The following is a 15405-nucleotide window of genomic DNA, read 5'->3' as shown; positions in this document are numbered from 1 at the left end:
TGTTAAGGTCAAAGGTGTAGAGCAAAGATACAAATTTGATTTAAGAATGATCATGTGTTCTGTAATGTTCCTTTCCCTTTCTCCTCCCCAATAGGCATTTAGAAACAATTTGAAGCCTTTGTTGTTGCCTTTTACCTGCATACAGTATGAGGATGGTAACTCCATACTCAGGCCCAGGCTAGAGGGGTATAATACGTATAATAGATATAATAACACGTGCCTTCAGCTCCCCACCACTTGGCATGCTCCTGAGGGAGGAAACAGCAGAGTTTTGCGTGAACTACCAGATGAAACCATGCAGGATTTCCTGACCTTGTAAGAAAGAGGTTTGTGGAGGCTGTGAGCTTAATGTACTTATTGAAGCAACACCTGCATACAAATCCAAAGCACAATTTTATGTGCGTAGGCTGTAAAGAACTTTGCTTATGTTGGTTTTAATAGCATTTATATTTTACATTGAAGCTGAGGAGAGAGTATTTCTCTAAGAAAATCAGGATATGGGTGCTTCCACTTCCAGAGGTTTGGGGTTTAGCATAGGATATTATGCTGCTGGTCTTATCTTCTGTTCCCTTTATGATTCTCCCCAGACTGTAATACCAGGACTTAGAGTGCAAGTACCACTACTCTGAAGCATCTTTACTTTGCTACGGATAAGGCAAATAAGAGAATCACCTCAAGGACCACCAATGAATTCAGGCTTCGTCCTTAACAGAATAGGTAAAACAACTATAATGCTAAAATTTGGCAACAGTAACATCAGAAGACTAAGCATGTAAAAATTTCTGTGAAATAGCATATATTGTTCCATGGTAAATATGGTAATTAATTAGAAACTTTATGAGGAAATATTAACATATTAATCTATGTGAGTGCTGCCTCTTCTTTTTTTGTAAGTGTTCAATAAATGATATTGCTGCAAAAACATTATTCCATAAAGTCAATAATAAATTCTGCTTAAATGAAAGACAAAAGTTAAAGGGACGATTATAGCACAAACTTTTCCTTTAAGCATGTTTTCTGTTCAACTTTTTACCATTGTTTCACCAAGAGGATAACACCAAAACTGTACTCTTAACAACTAAAATGGTTTTGATAATGTAGAGATTTCCACCAACATTGCTTCCAACATAATTTCTAAAGACAATCTATTTCTTCTTGTAAGTCTATTTACTAGAGTAAATTACCTGCAGTCCCAGGCCCAGCCATGAGTTCCCCCCTGATCTAAGCAGAGTGTTGTTACCATTCTGTCAAGCTCATGACCATGCTTTTAGCCCACACTAACTTCTCACATTTCAAGAAATCTACACCATGTTATTTTCTGTTCTCACCAACATTAATCACTGGTGGGAAGATAAGGTGAGTGATGGGAAGAGATCACAACTAAAACAATTCAGTTCTTCTGACTGCTGCTGCTAAGTTTGAGTATTTCATGAGTATTCAGTGAGTATTTTCTTCTTTGAGATGCCAGCACTAGGCTTCACCCCAGCTGCACAAGCTATAATTTCTGGTCTAAAACAGCTGGCTGACCAGACCAGAAATTATGGAGGAGGAGTGGAGGGCCAGAAGTGAAAGCAACAAGGAGGCTGAAACTGACTAGAAATTATAACCTGCAACAAACCTCTGCAACCAAAAATAAGCTTTGATTTTAACCAGCAATTGTCAGTGAAAAGGCATGTTGAATCCTAGCAAACCTAGTTATAATGGAAAATGCTTTTTGCTATTAATGCTTAGTGGTTAATGGCTTTGGAATGGAGTTCAAGGTCTTGCAGGACTGGGTATGAAAGTCATATTCTTCACTGAAATTATGGCCAAGAAGCATATGTCTATAGAGCTGGTGATCTTGGTCAAAGTCTTGCCAAAGAATCTAATACAACTTCCTACACTCTCATAGACATGTTATAACAGCGTGATTCTCCTGATCTCGATGCAATGGGAAGGGCTTTCTGTCAAAAATAAAAATAAATAAATAAATTAATAAAACTAAAAAATGAAACTTCCCATTTGTAAATTTGATTATCTTCATATTTCATATAATTTTCATTAAAACTTAACTGTTAAACAACGCTGACTGCACTCTAAGAGGTTTTCTTCCAAAGAGCTATTTCAAATCTGTAATTTTTCTGTACCAAATATGTTCAGGTATTTTTCTATTAGTTTGCTTAGTGGCTGATATACTCTTACATGAAGACAATCTGTAATTTCTCAGGAAAGACAAGTAACTTCTTGAAGTACAAATAAAAAATAAAATAAAAAAAAAAGTTGAAAACTTATTTTCATAGCCATTTCTGATTTCTGATTAGTCTGAAGTCTTTTTACTCCTTTGCCAAGAAATCTTTTCTTTCCAATGGGGTCACTATTAGGAATCAGCCATGGAAGTCTGAACACTTAAATCAGCAGTGCACAGTTTCAATGCTGGTGCATACCTATGTGCAGGAATACAAAACTCATTTTTTTTCATTGTACTATGTGTCAGAGAGTTGTGTGCACAATAGTAACACTGGAGGCTTATTTCAGATGAGTAAGCAGCAAATGTTGAAACTTTCCCCCCCCTGGCATGATCACAGAACTCATTATCTCTTGGGTCCTCTACTACAATGTGGGCTGTGTTCAGGGAGACGTAGTGACTGTGTTATATGCACAATGATAGGTTTAAAATGGATGAGATTTTCAGGAACATAAAGTTCTTGGAAAAATAGGGCATGATCTTTGCAGTCATGGGGAAACACAGGCAGAACCTTGTAATAGTTTGCTAATTGCCCTGAGTAAAGTAATTTGTTTTATCTGTCTGCCACTTGGTTCCCTGCAAAGTGCAAAAGAACTATTATGGGATTTTACTGAAACTAATTACTACTCTTTTATCACGAAGGCTGCTGAAGCATAATCCTCTCCCTTTCTTTCTGTGTTTCTCTCACACACTATGCTTCCCCCTCCTTCATCTTGAATTTAAAATCTTGTGGAAAGTCAAGAAGTACTTTAATCATCCAGTATTGTAATAGACCCTGCTGATATTCAGCCTCCCACTATAATAATATGGAGTGATAGCACAGTACAGCAATGTAAACTATAGTAAGCTGCACACACCACTGCTTATTTGGTCACGGGGAAGCTGCACCCCACCAAGTATGAAATGTGCTTTAAGAGTATTGCATAGCTCCCTGTGGTAAGCGAACGGTACAACTCCAAGCTCCTGAATGACAAGCTGAGTGAAGGATAATTTGTCTCCCTCTTTTCCCAACCAACTTACACATGCAGATGCTCATAAGAATTTGTTTCAAACACTGATGGCTTGGTGAATAAATAGTGACAGTGTACCCTGGTATTAATGCACTATCTGGTTTATAATCATAATTTGTTAGAAATCCTGAAATACTTCATTTTGATCATTAGCATGAAATCCTGCTAATGTTGAGATACCTCATTAGAATGGCTGGCAACTTGTCTTTGATTGAAATTATTATTCTTTTGAAATGAATGACGTTTCCTGAATGTGTTCTGTCAGATCTTGATAGTTAATTAAATTGATTTTATCAGAATAGTCAACCACACAAAATGCAACCCATTAAAGAATGTATTTGACAAGAAAATAAATTGATCATCAGGCTCTCATTGATATGAAGATGAAGTACAGACGCTAACAGCATTTCCAACCCAATATAACCAGTGGAGGTTCGGCAAGTGTTGATAGTACTGAGGAATTATGCTGCGCTTTTTAAGAAGTACCCTCCTAGAAGGTTAATTTTTCTGTGCAGCAAAGTAAATGAAGATTGATAGTTACAAGGCATAAGAGCAAGTGGATCATGAAGTAGGAAACAAGGTGAAGATTTTCTTTTTCCCGAATGGGAGTAGGAGGAAAATATAATTTTTGCCATTGAATTTCTGAAAAGATAAGGTCAGAACTGCTTCTTTAGGAAAGACTCTTACTTATCTACCCAAATGCATGTGCCTTCAAATATCCTAGGGAAATGAGAGAAAAACAATGATAATGATTTTTTAAATCATAGATTATTATGTATTGCATTTTATTTTTTATATCTCTTGTGATTATCATACCCTGTATTTAAAAAAAAAAAATCCTTTACACTGCATTGGCATCAGATCCAGCCCTGTGATGTTGCTAGCTGACTTTGAAGGGAATGTTATTAAAGATCTGATTCAAGCCTTCAGTGTGTTAAGTATTCAAGTCTTTATTTTTGTGACATTTCTATGTTTGCTTATTGTAGGTGGGTGGATACTTGACAGAGCTGGCCAACGAAGCAAAAATATTCTATGAATAATCATTCACATCTATGAACAAATGCACTTCCACTGTGTTAGCAGTTACCCAGCTCCCACCCCAACAGCACACACACCTTAGGAAATAAAAAGTAGACTGGATCAGATACACACTATATCTGCGACAATGGCCAAACCCAGTACCTTCAGAAAAAGGGCCTAATGTCCGTACTGTATGTAAAAATCTTGAGCTACAACCCATAGGTACTCTCCTGGGGTAACAAAGCCCATGTGCCTCTGTGCGTCCTGACCCTATATCCTAGAGACTTAATGAGAGGATCCTGAATCAACTTTAAAAAAAAAAAAAAAAAAAAATTGCTGCTGCTTGCTCCTTGCTCCTTGCTGGGAGCTGAGCATGGAGTGTTTCAGCAGACACGTGTCCTGAGCTATCTTGGCTCCAGATGATGAGTTGCCACCATGGTATGCCCTTTCAGAGGGAGACCTACTTGGGCAATGAGATACAAAGGTGTGGAGATATTTACTGAGCTGAAGCGAAAGATGGTTCACTGTGCAAGTGCTGCCCTTGCCAATCCTGTTGAGCCTCTGGCCTTGGCTAAGGCATTATCTGTTCTGCCTGCCTGAGTGTGAGTGGCTCCAGTGAACATTGCTGCCAAACATCTTGCTTCTTCAAGAAGAGAGCAGCCAAAAAACCTTCCAACAAATAAAAAGATGGAAACATATGTGCAAAAACACACCATATTCACACACAAAGAGCAATTAGAATAAATGACTAAAGAAAGGACAATAGCTTCTTCTTTTTCCTAAGAAGGTCCTTTTAGTAAGGACCAATAAAGAAGAAACAAAAATCACTGAATAAAAGTGACCATAAAATAAGGCAAAGCTTTTAACAGAACCAAAACAAAAGAGCATTTCATAAGGTATAATACATAGCAGAGATCATTTACATTGTCTTCGAATTAATAAGATAATAATTCAAGTGAAAAAGCATTCTTCATTCTTGTGGTTTATGAAGAGCAGGAGAGCCCTGAAACTAATTATAACTGAATTAAAGCTGTCACTTTGGGACCATAGGCTGATACCATTAATATGCATCGAATAATTCCTGCAGGTTTTTAAACAAGTAAGAAATAGATACATTGTGATGGTGTACTCCCACCCCACTTAATCAGAACATCTGGCCTAAGCAGATAACCATCACTGGCAATTGTGATGGATGTATTGGTCACAATGACTGCATCCTGGATTCTGAGGAGACAGAAGATAAATACCCAAGGGCTAATTTGAGCAATGCATGCAGTACCACCACCCTGCCCAGTGCTGGCCAAATTTGGAAGACAGCCCTACTTGAGCCAAATTTGGAAGAAAACTAACATCCATATGTAAGTGTGACCATAAGTCAATCACCTTACCCCATAAACCATGAACAGCCCAAGAGCCCTTGGAGCTCTCCTGAAATGACAGCATGGAGGGTCTCTCCTTGGGCAGGGACACCTCTCAGGATTACTTCTGCAGATTGAGATGACACTTATTGCTACAGATAAATGGTGAGCAGATGGGGAAAGTAACAGCACGCTAACATGCTGTAATGGTGCTTTGTGATCACACTCCATAATCTTAGCACACAGCATTCACATAATGCTTATGGTCCTTCAGACATAAACTGTTGAACAAGTGTGGGACTAGGAGTGGACTCAGCCACACCTAGGCTCCTTACCTCTTCGGTGCAAGGAGTTTAGGAAGCTGGGGGGACCACTCTGATCCTCATGACTCAGAGGGATGGTTTCCCTTGACATACTGTCACCTAACCCAGTTCTGTATGTAGTCTTTATGTAACCTATAATATCCTTCATTTAGTGTCTTTGAGTAGTATATAACATCTTTTATATAGTGTATAATTAAGTGTATCTTCCAATTACAATCAGATGTCTCTTGCCATCATCAAATCTTTGTTAAGTCACATAATCTTATCAATATTGCTGCTTCTGAGTGAAATGCATATTAGCATGTCATTCCTTTTATCCTCTTTGTCCACAAACCCACAACATACCTACATCATACAGGACTTGGAAAGAAGAGACATGCATGAACCAGCCAGGGCTGGTTTCAAACAACTGGATATATTCTGTGTCAGACAGCTACATCTATCACTGGGGTTCCTAAGCAGGAGGTAGGTATGTAAACAGCAGGGGGACCCTCGAGACAGAAACACAGCTTTGATCATTAATCTCATCATCATTCTTATGGTATAGATTGAATGCAGATAATCATGGGTTTTAATTTTCCCTTGAAACAAAGTGCCAAGGAAACATCTGGCTTTGACAGATACACTACCTACAGTTTTGCTAGAATTCTTAATCTATTAAGATCTGCAATGCCTCTGACTGCTATATATTTCATATATAAAATATATATTTCTCTCAGGTCAGATTTTACATCTTAAATCTGGATCTCCTGCATAGGCCATACAGGCAATTATTTCTATAAATGTGCAAGTGCAGAAAGGGGCACTGTCCTTAATGCCCCCAAAGGAACACCTGTCCTATTCCAAGATGATATTGTGGAGATTCCGGGTATTCATTTAAACCCACTGATGCAGGAGCACTGAGAACTACCATGTTAGCAATATAGTAGGAGTAAAATATCCATGTTGCTGACATAGAAACAAAAAGATTATCCTTTGGTATTATTAAATAAGGATTACAACTGACATGAAGCAGAAAACCTGTTAAGTTACTAATGAAGGAAGAGAGAGTTTATTTCATTAGTAATGTACAATAGATCTGTAAAATTCATCATTATAGTGATGTACTAGGGCGATTTCACTGTGCAGGAGCATATTATAGAGGCCAATAAGCTGGAGCCCATGAGTATACAGTGTGTGTCACCTTAATGGGTGATACATAGCCCATATAGAATTAGAGTCAAAAGGTGAAAAGCTGTGTTTCCACAACTTGAAGGAACATCATTGCTAAAGTCAGTCTTCTGTTGTGGCTCCCCTGATGAGCCTTCTCAGTGTGCAGCCCAAATGAGTGCCAGGGTAGAGAACACTGGTGGGTTGATGGGAGGAGCAGGGGAGAGTATCTGCAGTATCCCTGAACTACTTGTCTTCAGACTCTTAAGCTGGTCTACTACTTCTGAGCTTTTCAAAATGGCATCTGACAAGCCAACAACAATTGGAAGCAAACAAATGTAAATATCTTTTCTGGAACTGGCAAGAAGTTTGTCACAGCCAGACTTAACTTGAATCCAATTTGCTCAATCTACGACACAGGGCATTTACACCATTTGGTGTAAAATGTAGTCTGCTTACAGAGGTCACAAACAGGCTCAGTGATGCTGTCATTGCCCTAGCTGAACACTGCCATTGCCTGGTACTGTAAACTGCTGCTGCTGCTGCTTGGTGACTTCATTGATTAATCTCTTAGAGAAAAATCAGGGAGGGGAAAGGAGACCAGATCTGAAGCCATGGTGAAATCACTTGTAGGTTGAAGTCACCCTTCAAAAGGAAAATGAGTATTTCCCTCCTCCCTTGTCAGACATGCACTTTGTATAGCTATTGCTGAAAAACTGTTGTTTTTAAATTAGAACCACGGTCTGTTTGTTCATCTGTCTCCACCACTATACACATTGTGCTAACCACCAAATGAGTTGTAGCAAGGTGCTCTGGGAATTGACAGAAATAAAAGTCTCCCTATTTCACAATAGGTTTCCCAGTTATGTTTAAATTTAAGATCATGTTTTAAAGGAGGAAAAAATCCTGTATATTATAAAATGAGGTTGCCAAATATCAGTGTGCAGGCAGGTGGAATGAGATAATTTACAGATGACTGTGAGCAATATGCACTTGTTTCAAGGCAGAATTAGTGCTGAAGCATGGTGGAGGCAGTATATATATATATATGTACATAAGAAAATCAAAGCACTGGTAATAACCAGTATTATTGTTTATTGTGTGCTACAAGAAAGTGATCTTAAGCATTGCTAGATAGCAACAGAGAGGATTGATGGGTTATCAGAAGAAAGGAAAATCTGGCCCGGTACCTCATAAAAGATGCCAGTAAAGGTTTCTGAGTGTTGTAGAGGTTTCTCCTCTACATCTGCAGTTCCTAAGCATAGCAAAATAACAGCAAGAGCTCAAGGGTGATGCTCAGGCTATGTCCAGAGAGAAGGGTGAAAAAGTCATATTGGTACTACAGAGTAGCAAGTATCACAGAGATCACCAGCCCTGAGACAAAAGACCTGGTCCCTGTCCCAGAAGAAGCCTACCTGGTACATCACCTGTGTTTCTCAGTGCAGCCCTGCATGGCAACGTGGTCAACGTGCATGAGGGTAAAGGAATCAGACTAGTTTTCTAAGTTACAACCAAATGCAATATTTAGTTGTACACATACAGCACTATGTTCATTAGTAGTATGAATGTACCAACACATGAAAGCATCATCCATTTTTTATTTCCTTTTCTTAGAAAAATTCTCATTACTGTACCTGGAAATGAAGGCTTTGTAGTACCATTGTTTCCAGCTGTCATTAATATGTCTCAGCAAGCTCCTGATGAGCCATGAAATATTATCACAAGATGGAAATCATATTAATGGAACTGCTTAGGTTCACAGTGAAAAATTAGATAACCTAATTTGTACTTTAATTTCCAAGGTACCTATTTGTTAGCTAAGTAATTTACCTCCATCCTTCATCATTTAAGTCCTTTTCTTCTATGAAGATTTAATTAGTTTCCTCCTCAGACTCACAAAAGATTTTCTTGAACCATGTTAGAAAGTCCCAACAACCCCACCAACAAATGTTCCTCTGAGCACAGAGGAGAAATCAATAACTTCCATGACTGTTCATTCATGGAATCTTTTTCTGATAGCTGTGGACAAGATGGGATTTAAGCCTCAAATGTTGTACAGTCAAGCATGAAAACCGCTCTGGTACCCTGCTGGTAAGCAGCTCAGCAGTTTGAGATTGACCAGTGACAGAACACATCCAAGTCTGGGCCTTTTGAAAATGTCCATAAATAATCTAATGTGGAACAAAACCATGGATTTCACCTTTCATAATAAGCACACAGCGTGATGTGAGAGAGCAGTTCAAATCAAACTGCTTCCAAGAGGAGCTCACTTCAGTAAGTTCCTATTTATTTGTCTGTGGTTTCTTTTTCTATTATACATTATCAAGTTTCACTAAACTGCCTTATAAATATGTCCCTAAATTAACCTCAAGTCTACTCCTTCTCACTTTCACAGAGGTCAGCATAAACATGTTATTAAATTCAGTAGGGATAGTTTTGGGTCCAGAATGAGTAACCTTTACTTACTTTCCTTGTTTGCTATCTTTACTTCACCTTGGTCTAACCTTAATTACACAGTAACTTAATATTATCCTTCCTATTCACACAACCAAGTAATTGCCCTCTTTCTGTCATCCCTGCTATTTTTAACACACCCTTTGTTGTTTTTTGAATACTAATACAAACATTGATACCAATCACATAGTATGCAAACAGGCTACTGGGCTTGCACTTAACAGCTACTAGAGGAGGACAATAACTAGAGATCGGGGACAAAGTGTCATTTCCTACATCTTTATGTGGTACCCTGCACACCAGGACCCCAGTGTGATGAATACCACCGTCTCTGCCTAAGGGATTTTTTTTTCAAGATTCCCATTATTACAGTCTGTGAGTGACCCAGGATCCTCATTGTTTCCTACTTGTGTGAGCTAAGGAAGTTACGGTCATTCTTAAATATATTTTATGTTTGAGAGATTACATGCAAATTTTGGAATAATGGAACACTTCTTTTGACTGTCAGAGCAAGATCCAATTACGTACCATTTACATCTTTTCTTTCCACTGGAAGAAAATGTTGGCAAACAAATTGAATGAAGAGTTGAAGCAAGTCTGACCCTGTGCACCCAGCTGTGGGGTAGCTCTACACTCTGTTCCCTTCTGCTGGGGCTGCTTTGCATTTATCCCTTACACCAACCAAGCATAACAATGGTTATGCAGATTGCCTCTTTTGTATCTCATTCTCAGGTGCTTAACTCTCCCTTGGCAGACAGAGAAAGCTTAGGCACAAAATTTCGTTGCATATATTACATTTGGACAGGTGTACCAGGTCTGTTCAATGATCCCTCAAATTCATTCTGTGAGCTTTGCTGAAGCCATAACCTTAATGAGAACAAGGCATGCACAGGGTGTTACTTCCACCATGCTCTTATTCAACATTCAGAATATACTGGTACATAAAATCTGTTGTTCTGGTGTACGGTACTAGTGGGTATTACCCCTTCAAACTGGCTAGTCTTAGTTCAGATGAAAGCTCTTGTATGTGTAGAAAAAAATAGAGGAGGAAACCCCTAGTTGGGGCAGCTTGTGACCAGAGTACCTGAGTTGCAGGTGTAGCCTGTCTTGGGTCGTGCAGCCTGCCGGGCCTTCCCAGACTCCACGGGAAGTTGATGAGTGTTGATATAGTGAGATTCATGCTTTTCTTCTAACTGTTAGCCTTAGCCTCTGAAGCCCACTACAAATTAAATAAAAATGTATGGCAGCTAACAGTAAATTGCAATTTGGAATCAAGCTATGGTCATTATGGCAGATACCGTGCCTGGTGTAGAGCAAAGGATTTTGGTAGGGGCTGTAAAATCTTCTCCCCTGGGCATGCTCTAGCACTGTACTGCCAGCAGTACAATTTATGGGCTGTATTAGCACTCTGCTCGTGAGCCTCACACTCCCCAGAAACTTTTGGAAATTGGAGGGTGGAGGGGGAGGAAAGGTGCTCATAAAATAACGATATATTTGGCACGCTATTCAGTAGGATCAGAAAGCAATCTGCAGAGGTCTGACTGCTGACAAGGAATGCTGCTTAAAAAATCACAGTAACTGTCAAACTTATTCCTTCTACCATCCAGGATACAAGGCCAATTTACAAAAAGACCTTGAACAACCATCAATCACCCAGCACAGCTGACAGTCACATCAACTGTACAGACTGGGCAAGCACTTACGTCCTCAGAGGCAGCTTGATGCTTCAAGCTTCAGTAATATGAGGGTAGTTAGAAAGGCTACCAATCTGTACAAGAGATTTAGAGGTTTCCCTGCATGCCAGGTAACATCTTTACCTCCTGCTTTTTCTTTTCTAGTCTACTGTTACATTGGGACTCCATTGCAACTTTGCCACAAGTTTCAGGAAAAGTATTTGACATGCCTCCACCTGATAGACAATGTCTCTACAAAGGCTGTTCTCCCCAGCATACTGCATGTGGTATTTGAAAGTCCTAGGAGAGTCTTCAGTCATTTCTGTTGCTCCCTGCACAGATATGCCACCAAAGTCACATTCTTCCCCTGGTCAGCACAGAGGCTAGTGTGCTTTTCAGGTAGCCAAAACCAAAATACTTCTGTGGCATTTCCCTCAAGTCGGAGACTCAATGTCTCCATATTTCTTCATATTTTCACAATAGCTTTCTGCATTTAATTTTCTTGCCCAATTAGAACTATTTTTTCTTTCAAATTCTGAAAACAAATTTTGCCTGAGAAAATCCATTTTCATTAAGTAAGACTTTGTATGGAAAAGGGATATGTCCAGGGAATAAAGTCATTCCTGCATCTGAGATCATTTTAGTAAAGCCAAGGAGTTAATCTGAATCCATCTCTATTATTTTTTTTTTTTTAATTGCTTTCCTCTGAAATTTTAGTACCATCATTCATGCAACTTCACAATACTTTCTCTGGTACACCTACTTTTAAACCATTTTCCTATCTCTGGGACTCATTGTCCCATATATCCTCTGCATAAAAAAAGCTCTCCGTAATACACAGCATAAAATGTACCAGATCTCCTACAGCATTTCTGACTGACGCTTGCAAGCTCACATACATAAAGCTGTTAATAAGTTGTCTTTAACCATCTTTTGAAAAAGTCCTTACATTCAAGATAGCAGGAGATATATCATCATACACTTGGCCTAGACAAATTGATGCCAATGACTTGAAGGTTTTTGGAAAAAGTCCATTCCTCCTTCCCTTTTCTCCATTACGTTCCCTTTGAGACACCTATACAAAGCTCATTTTCTTAAACTGTCTCCTTTCAGTGTGGGAAACACTTTTCCTGAGTGCCCTCACAGTTGCTGATGCACGAACATCTGACTGGGTTCTCAATACCTACTCCAGCAAAGAAAAATAATTTCTTCACAGGGGAAGATTTGTTCTTCGATATTTCAGGTTACAGCCTCAGCTAAGCTCTGTATAACACTTGGAAATAAAATAATTTTTTAAAAGGTGGGAAAAAATGATCTCTACCTACACTTTTGTGGATATACCTTCATTTCATTCTAGGCCAGTATTCTGTTGTACTTCTCAAACTATCACTTTCTCTTCACCTTAGCAATGTGGCTGATATATTATAGCATTATTTTTCATCTTTCCTTTATTTACAAAAGATTGTCCTTTCAAAAGGTCACCAGCATTTACTAGCAGTTATCTCAAAGCAATAGCTAAGCCAGAACAGCTTTTTTCTTATACCTATGGTGCAAAATGCTTCCCTCCTTCTAGGAAGCAATGCCTAAAATCTATATGACTCCAATATACTGTGCCCTCGTGATATTTTCTGACCTTATTGTGTGGCAGGAAAGCCTATCATCTCCTGGATGGAGAGAGAGATGCCTGCATTTGCGTGTACATGTACTTACTTTAAATAGATTCATTAGATTTTACCTTCCTTCTAAAATACAGCAGTCTCCAGGTCCACTTTGCTCTTGCTGGGCTAATGTTCATTGCCAGGAACTTTAAGTAAGCACAATACAACCCATTTTTCACAAACAGAAAGGTCAAGATCTGCTTTGTGGCACACACCTGTCACTATAGCGACTGCAGTTGTAGCTGTTGCAAAATGACCTGTGACACGGCTATCAGGAAGGACAAGAACGCGTCATTTCTCCACACCTGAAAGGGCAGTTGTGCTTCTTAAGACAATTAAATATTCCAAATAAAGGGATTTGAAAAAGTGTGTACTTGCCTATTTTCTAAAGAGGGTAGCCAGTTTTATTTCAGCATGTCAGTTTTGTTCTGGCACAAACTGATGCTTTATTCCTTAATACATATCCAACACTGGCAAATTGAAGGATGCGGGAGACAGGTGTCAGTCTCATGTTAAGATGCCTAGCCATTCTTTGCTATTCTCTAATATACCCCACAGCATCAGCAGAGAACAGTTCTAAAATTACCATTTCATCAGCTGACCTTACAGGAACAGATGGGGAAGGAACCAGGTGCATTGCTGAGTTGTTGCCTCTGCAATAATGTGAAGAGCATGTTTAATTCAGAGGGGTCTAACCAGCCTTTTGGCCTGGAATACCTATAAAGCCTTCTTCACACTTCTTTATAGCTGTCCAATCTACAGAAAAATATAAATTTCTTCTGGGGTGGTATAAAGTGTAACCATAAAATGTTATGTGTAACAGCCACAGATATTCGCTGCTGAGCACAGCAGAACCATTCTCTTGATGTCTGTATCCTGCAAATGTTCCAGTTCCACCTTATTGGGCTCACATGAGACTTTTAATTCAGGGTGTCTGGACATGATATTCTCATCCCACAAAGATCCATCAATAGGAAATTTATTATTACCTAAGTATCAGCTTTCAGCTGATAAGAAAAGAGACATGAGCTTTGCTAACATTTCTCAAGAAACATCATAGAGCCAATCATAATTTTACAGGTGTAAGGCCATGCATTCTAAAAAAAATGGTATTTGTTGAATAACGAAATCCATCAAACTATCTTTTGACAGGAGGGTGGATATGTTTAGAAGACTGCAGGACTTTCAAGGTAGTTTCATATTTTAATATTTTGAAAATGAAACTTCTGAAGTTCCTGCTCAATTCTGTATTTTATAAATAGCAAAGGAAATTAGAAGGCAAAAGAACATGATCTTTGAAAAAGAATTTCCAGGTGCAAGGAAAGAATGAATTACACACTACACTCAGAAACTAGAATGAAATTTCCATTCCTTATCTGGGTACCAGACAAATTTCTACAGTTACATAGTACTGACTACCAAGAAGCAGCTCATGCAGTTTAACAGTGAATTTCTAGGCTCCATTAAGTTCAGAGGGATAATTATTCATAACATTAGAGTTGTTTTTAAAAAGCCTCCCTCTTCAATGTTCCTGAATTACATCCAGAAATACTAACAGGCTTGAGTTTCATGACTGCTTCTTTTACCAACTTCTGCATTTCAAAAGACAATTTTGGATGAGCTGAGGTTAAATTCCTCAGCCTATACATGAAAGATTCCAACAAGAAAACATATCCCTTTAGTGACATTAGTGGAAATACATAAAACTACATTACCCCTTGGAAGAATAGTAGCTTTCTGGTACCAATGCAGGCCAAAAGGTCCAAAGATCTGGTGCAATTTGCAGTTGAAAGTACAGTGGCAACAGAGATGATAACTTTTTTGTAGAATATCCTTCTCTTTTATGGATAAGCACCTCTTATACTACTTTGCCTCCAGTAATCAATAGGCCAAAGCAGCTTTTAAGTAGAGTTATTTCATGCTTTTTCATTTAAAAATTTTCAGAAATAGAATTAAAATATAAATATTTGAATGTCTTTGTCTTTTTTTTTTTTTTCAAGATGAAAACCATTTTCCCTGTCTACAATAAAAATATTAAATGGCTTTCATGAAAAACTTCCATGAAAAACTTTCTTAGGAATAAAGGTGTATATAGCCACGCCCTTTTTTTTCCCTTTCCCATTACTTTGCAGGGAAGGATAAAGCTTTGTCATGATGGTAGGTACATAGATGCTTGCCAAAGTAGTGAGCAAGAATTAAGGGTGTTATGGAACCACAAGTAAAATCTCAAAAAACTTATATAACTTTTTCTCATATACATTGATCTAGAAATACCATTAACCAATACTAGTGATGTGGCTCCTCCAGCACAGCAAACCAGGTACTGGATACCTGCTGGAGTCCAGCACTCCTCCAGATAGAGGTGACCCATGGAGAAGCACTGCAGGACAGAGGCAGATGGGAAGGAATGACATGACCATGGTTGCAAAAACATTTATAAATCATACTGAAGGGAAAAATTTAATACAATCTGAAATATATAAAATCATATGCATGTTTACACACCTATACAGTGACCACCTAACTTTACAAGCAC

General features: G+C 38.6%; 1 long non-coding RNA gene across 1 annotated transcript in view; it reads right to left on the bottom strand.

Annotated features, from left to right (window-relative positions):
• LOC311430052 overlaps positions 1-15405 on the bottom strand; it is a 101850-nt gene that overhangs the window by 32923 nt on the left and 53522 nt on the right. The gene's annotated exons all lie outside the window — the stretch shown is intronic.

The sequence above is a fragment of the Aythya ferina genome (assembly GCF_964211825.1).
Source record: "Aythya ferina genome assembly, chromosome: 1".
Classification (NCBI taxonomy): Eukaryota; Metazoa; Chordata; class Aves; order Anseriformes; family Anatidae; genus Aythya; species Aythya ferina.
The sequence above is the reverse complement of the archived record's forward strand: the minus strand, read 5'-3'. Positions and strand labels throughout refer to the sequence as shown.